General features: G+C 34.3%; 1 long non-coding RNA gene across 2 annotated transcripts; it reads left to right on the top strand.

Annotated features, from left to right (window-relative positions):
• Positions 1-2,480, top strand: LOC122046933. Of its 2 annotated transcripts, XR_006130435.1 has the most exons (4): positions 1-379; positions 609-673; positions 1,158-1,226; positions 1,870-2,480. It is a non-coding gene; the product is annotated as an uncharacterized LOC122046933 (long non-coding RNA). The 2 variants fall into 2 exon arrangements; XR_006130433.1 differs by lacking the exon at positions 1,870-2,480 and having other exon boundaries at positions 1,158-1,542.
• The last annotated feature ends 3,566 nt before the right edge of the window (positions 2,481-6,046 follow it).

The following is a 6,046-nucleotide window of genomic DNA, read 5'->3' as shown; positions in this document are numbered from 1 at the left end:
TTTTTTCCTTTTGCCCTTAGCCTCCGTCGTTTCCTCTCTTCTCTTTTGCGATTTTGAAGCCGCCCTCACGCGACTTCGAAGCCGGCGGCCCTCCTTCGGACTCTTCCGTCTTCCCCTCCCCACCGTGTACCGACGCAGAAGACGCCGACCACATTCCCATCGTCACCGACCGCACGAGCCCTCTGCTACCTCCCTCGGCCGACATGGGGCCTTCGCCCAACCCCTTCTCTATTCATCATCGTCTTGGTGACCTAAGCAGGGCACTGCCCCGGCCGCCGCCAAGGACTTGAGATCCTTGGCAGTCTTCTGACAGAGACCCGACCCTTGCCCTCAACGCAGTCGATGTCCGCACGCCCTGCCCTCAACGTAGCCGAATTGGGTAATCGGTTTCATTAACAATGTTAATTAAAGTTCTGATTTTGTTAATTATGATTGATTAATTGGATGTTAGGTTAATAAGTTAATTGAATTAAAGTTCATAGATGCATGCATGCTAACAGTAAAATTTAATCAAATAACTAAATGGGGATCGATTAATCAATCCAAATGATAGTTAGGATTTATCCTTTCGTCGTCTAATGGTGTTGTTCTTCTCTTTTGATGAAAAGGTCACTTATTAATAACGGATTGGATCTTCCTGGTCCCTTTGATTCCTCTATGAGAGTTGGTTAAGGTATTCTTACTTTCCATGCATAAGGTGTATAGGAAAAATAATATAAGTGCTTGTGCATGGAATTTGGACAGTTTCGTAATTATGTTAGAAATATTATAGAACTCTTAAATTTTAAGCAAACAATCAATTGATTTGATAACAAGAAATATCAATTAGGTAAAATTTGAGATCCAGATATCATAGCCCTTTGCATTCCTTTCCTTGGATTGGATCTAATGTAAATTTAGTTTTGCCATATTAATTCCTGAAAACATAATGCCATTGATGTAACATTCCGTGCTCTGAATTCAGCATTACAAATTTTGCTGAGATTGATTAGATGAATCATAAGTCCTTATTCAATTCATTTAGAATTCGTTACAACACATATAAGAAGGTTAAATAATCACTAGAAAAGGGGAACAGATGATTAACCTACCTAGGTTGTTTATGATTATTAGAATTATGTTAATACTTAGTTTTGTTCTGTATCCTATGTTTGTAGGATTTGAGTTCGAAGCAAACCCTCTGATTAGATGGTTTGGACACTCTACATTTTCTACATTTGAGATGGGTAATTTCTTCTTGTTTTCTTTAGTTTCTTTGACCTTAGTGTATGATTCTATTATTTGCGTTGATTGTGTAGTAGTTCTTGCTTGTCTTCTACATTTGGCTTGTTTCTTTAAATGGTGAAACTTAAACTAAAGATTAGAAAGTCAACTAATGTAACATGCCACTCCACTTCTCTTATGATTTAGCTCATGATCAATGTAAACTTAAAGGATTAATCCAGAGCATATGATAACTTTCTGGATTCATTTTTATTTAAGACATTCTTTCTTTTAATGGTCTCTTTTAGAATTTAATGTATGACTTATTCCTTAGCATCACATGGAGTGTGTGGGAACCTTTGCACTAGATTGCCCCTTTTAGAATTTAATGCTTCTTGATCACTGTGAAAAATAATGTTTGCATGGTTTATAATAGAAGCTTTGTATGCAGTGACATAGAATGAAAATTTTGCTTCATAAGAAATTTAAGAGTCACTATATTGTTTCAAGAGGTTACCATTTAGGTTACATAGATAACGCTTTTTGCACTTCTGTTAGATGACTAGATCAAATGGTTTTTATGGTTATGTAGCATTTAAGTAGCGCAATTAGAATCTGGTGTACAATTTGATTTTTAATTTGTAATATATGTCTTTGTTTGAGTAGGTGTCCTCAAAAGTACTAAGAAGAACGTCGAAAAACTAAAAAAATGAAGAGACTTTAATAAGTTAAGGAACACTAGGAGCTGTAGTGCCGCCTCTTCACCGACATCCAAGCATAAAATCTCATGTTATATTGCTCTACCTTTATTTTAATAGTGTTGTTAGTTATCATTTTATTGATTGCTTATGAAATTTCTTTAGAATATTGTAGATATTATTTTCAAATGTTAAAAAATTCTATATTAAATTTTATTTTAAAATTTAGTATTTTGAATGATTTATAATATTGGAAAATTGTGTATTATATTTTTTATTTTTTAGCTGAAAAAAAATAACGATTTTTCATCGTTGTCGTAGGCAGTTATGAAAAATGGCTTTTTCTTTGTTATGAAAAATGCAACTAAGAAACAATGGCTTTTGTGTGTTGGGTAGTTTCTCCGAAACATAGTTCCTCTCTAATTTGTAGTTTCTTTTCTTTTCCATGTATATTTTAGGAAAAATTACTTTTTTCCCCTTAAATGATGGGATTCGTATCAATTTTGTTAGCAACTTTGAGTTGTATTAATACCAAAGTTTAAAAGTATCATTCCTTTGTTCCCTTCTCATTCTTCTTCTTCACTTGTAAGGGCATTTATTTTCATTATCATTGGGAGCCACGTGAGAAATTATAAGTTATATATTTTTTAAATAAATAAACTAATTGGATCATCAAATGCGAAATGAAGGTATTCAATTAAAATTGAATTGGAGTTGAACAAAATAAGTAGGCGCTAAGATAAAAAATATGTTGATGTAAACTAAGATTGATTTACATATGATTTTATCAAATTATAATCGACCCAAATTTAATTATATTAAATTGATTCAATTGATTTAAAATGTGTTTGAGAATTTTTTAAAAAACTAATATTTTTATTCTCCTCCACTTATGTAACCGCCCTCTCACCACCTTTCTTTTTCCTATCTTTTTCTTCCCAACCAACCATAACTTAATTGTTTTTCTCTTCTCCTTCTCTAACAAAAGCTCTCTTTTATTTTTCAAAGAGCAACAATCCTCCCTTTTCCTTACCAACCAGAGCAATTCTTATTTTGCCTCTTCTTGTTGTTGGGCTTAGTTGAAACCATTAGAAAAGATGGTAAAATTTTCATTCTCTTTTCCTTTCATCTTTTTAGTAATTGTTTTGTTATTTATTTTTCTTTTCCCTTGGCTAGTTCAAGCAAACCAGTTGTCCCTATTATTTTCTTTAATTTATCTTTTGGTTTGCTTTATTTCTCGTCTTCAGCCAAATGTGAATAGTGTGAAGAATAAGTCACCATAGTAATTTTCAGGTCATAACAAGTCCTAATTTTTATGTTGTCTGGCCTTTTTGTCCTTCTTCCTAGGTCCAGCGAATAACAAGTTTGTTTTTTTTAAGTAAATCTAGCCACTTAATAATAGTAAAATCGTAAGATCCAACAAATAAGTAAGTTTGTTTTCTTTTTTTAAAAGTAAATCTAGCCACCTAATAATAGTAAAATCGTTATGATATTTTTTCCCTTTCTTTAACTAGCCAACATTAGTGCCCCACTCTTCATTGCATCAAATGTTGTTATTTATTGTTGTTGGGGTTCAATCAAAATTCCACGCTAAAAAGATTTGGTAAAAATTATGGGGTTAAAATGATGTAAGATATCTCCATTGGTATGAGTTTTTTTTGGGTATAGCCCAAAAGTAAAGTCATGAGGGTTTAGGTCCAAAATAGACAATATCATACTATTGTGAAGATATGTGGATATTTTTTGGGCTCAACAACTGTGGTATGGGTCAAGTAAAAGTTTTTGATTATCAAGCATGTTGGAAGGCATTGGTGGAGTGAGAAAGTGGAGAGTAAGACTTTGCGGTGAAAGTAAGTATTCCCATCAACTCTAATTCAAGCTCCTCTCAATTTTAATTTCTAGATATGTTCCTATTTCATAGAGATCATATCTTCTAGTCTGTAATTTTTAGTCCCTTCTATAATTTACACATCGAATCAAGGTCAAAATCTGAACAAAATTGACTACGATCTCTCTTAAATTCACCTTCCTATCTAGGTGATAGTTTTAGGTTGAGTCAAGCGGTCGAAGGTCATCGAGGTGAGCGGATTATATGGTGCCGAGTAGGGGGCGGTCCGCCCACCGTCGGAGGCCTTCGGTCGCTTGGTTTGACTTAAAACTATAACTTAAATGGAAAGATAAATTCAAAGGAGATTACAATCAATTTTGATCCTATAATTCGACGTGTAAATTATGAAAGAGGCCGGATCTGAACTCTAGTTCATATGATTATGATTACGACCCACTAAGGGTGATAACTAAGGCAAGTCCATGAAGCAAGTCGCAACAGATCACAACTTTCAGAGTTTGTATTGAATCGAGTTAGGCAAGTCCATAAAGCAAGTCACAACAAATCACGACTCTCAGAATTTGTAATGAATAGAGTCATGGCAATCGTCAGAGCAGCGAGAATGAGAAACTTGATTTTTTGTGGTGGAAGGTTGAAGAAAAAAACAATTAACATCCCTTTTCACAACAAATTCTCTCATTATTTTTTTTTTAATTTGAGCTAGGCAAATCCAAACTACACATTAGAAGAATGAACCAATCTGAATTGATAGCTTCATCTAGATTTGATGTATTCATTCAAAGATTCATTTTTTCTACTTGGATTCGTCACAGTTGGATTTAATTTGTCTAGATTCCACATTTCCATCCAACTTCAACGTTTCTATGTAGATTCGTCAAAGTTGGGTTCAATTTGACTACATTCCATGTATCCATCAATCCAAGGAGGCTTAAATTAGTGCAATGATTAAAAAAAATATTTATTAAAGATTTTTTTTCAAAAAAAAATAAAATTAGATTTCTGTACCATGAAAACCTTTCAAATTTTATTTGCACACCAAAAATTATCTATCCATATATATCTATATATATATACACATTCATTTGGTGCACATTTTTAGGTGATTTTTATAGATCCAAGCGCTTGAGTATCCTTCCAAATACTTCGATTCTTAAAAGTGAATTTGAACATTGTAAAAAACTCCGGGTACTTGAATGTAGGGATGTAAACGAGTCGAACCGAGTCGAACAATATTAGGCTCGAGCTCGGCTCATTTAAGTTATATTCGGGCTCGAGCTCGGCTCGAGCTCGAATCGAACTTTTATCACAAGGCTCGAGCTCGGTTCGTTTTGGAATTATCAAGCTCGCGAACAGTTCGAGCTCGGCTTGTTATTAGCTCGATTATCAAAGTTAACGAGCCTAACTCGTTAAGCGAGTTCGGCCTCGTTTTTAGGCTCATTTTAGAGCTTGTTTTTGGCTCGTTTTAAAACTCATTTTTTTATTTATTTTAAGGCTCGTTTTAGAGCTCGTTTTAGAATTTATTTTTTTGGCTCAGTTTAAGGCTTATTTAAGACTTGTTTTTTTTTGTTTGCGAGCCTATAAACGAACATGTTCGCGAGCTCATGAGCTGAATATCCTTAAGCTTGAGTTCGGCTCAATAAAACTGTCGAGCTCGAAATCGAATTCGAGCTCGAGTCGGCTCAATAAAACTGTCGAGTTTGAAATCGAGCTCGGTTCGATAAGATAAATAAATGAATTCGAATGAGTCTTTTATCGAATCAAACTCCGAATAAATCCCTACTTGAAATTTTGAGTCGGGATACTCGAATACGGGAGGAACACTCTGGAACGTGGGATAAGAGTGTATATATTATTTTGTCAAGTTGTATTTGCATGCCCATCCTCATCCATGAAGCGTGTAATAAAAGTACGTATGCGGTCAGAAGCTGAACAGGAGTCCGGAAAAATGTGGTGTAAAATTCACAGAATTTGTTGCCTTCCAACCCAAAATATAAGGCAGGGAATAAACGATATGTGTAGTTAAAAGTTAAATAGAACATTGAATCTGATTCACAGCACGCCCACAGTGCGCAACTTATCTCTCCTCTCATGGCGTTCTAGTTTTATTTTTATTTTGACAAAATTAAATAGATATCTTTAATTTTATTGTCCTTTCAAAATTAGAATAAAAGGTTTAAATTGAGAAAGAAAAATTGGAGAAGAAGAGACCAAGTGGTCAAATTAGGGCCGAACGCACATCGTCCTCTGCAGTCTGCACTGAGCCGCATACAAATTGAATAAATAAATAAATACCCCT

This window comes from Zingiber officinale, chromosome 2B (genome assembly GCF_018446385.1).
Source record: "Zingiber officinale cultivar Zhangliang chromosome 2B, Zo_v1.1, whole genome shotgun sequence".
Lineage (NCBI taxonomy): Eukaryota > Viridiplantae > Streptophyta > Magnoliopsida > Zingiberales > Zingiberaceae > Zingiber > Zingiber officinale.
This window is presented reverse-complemented; position numbering and strand designations above follow the sequence as displayed.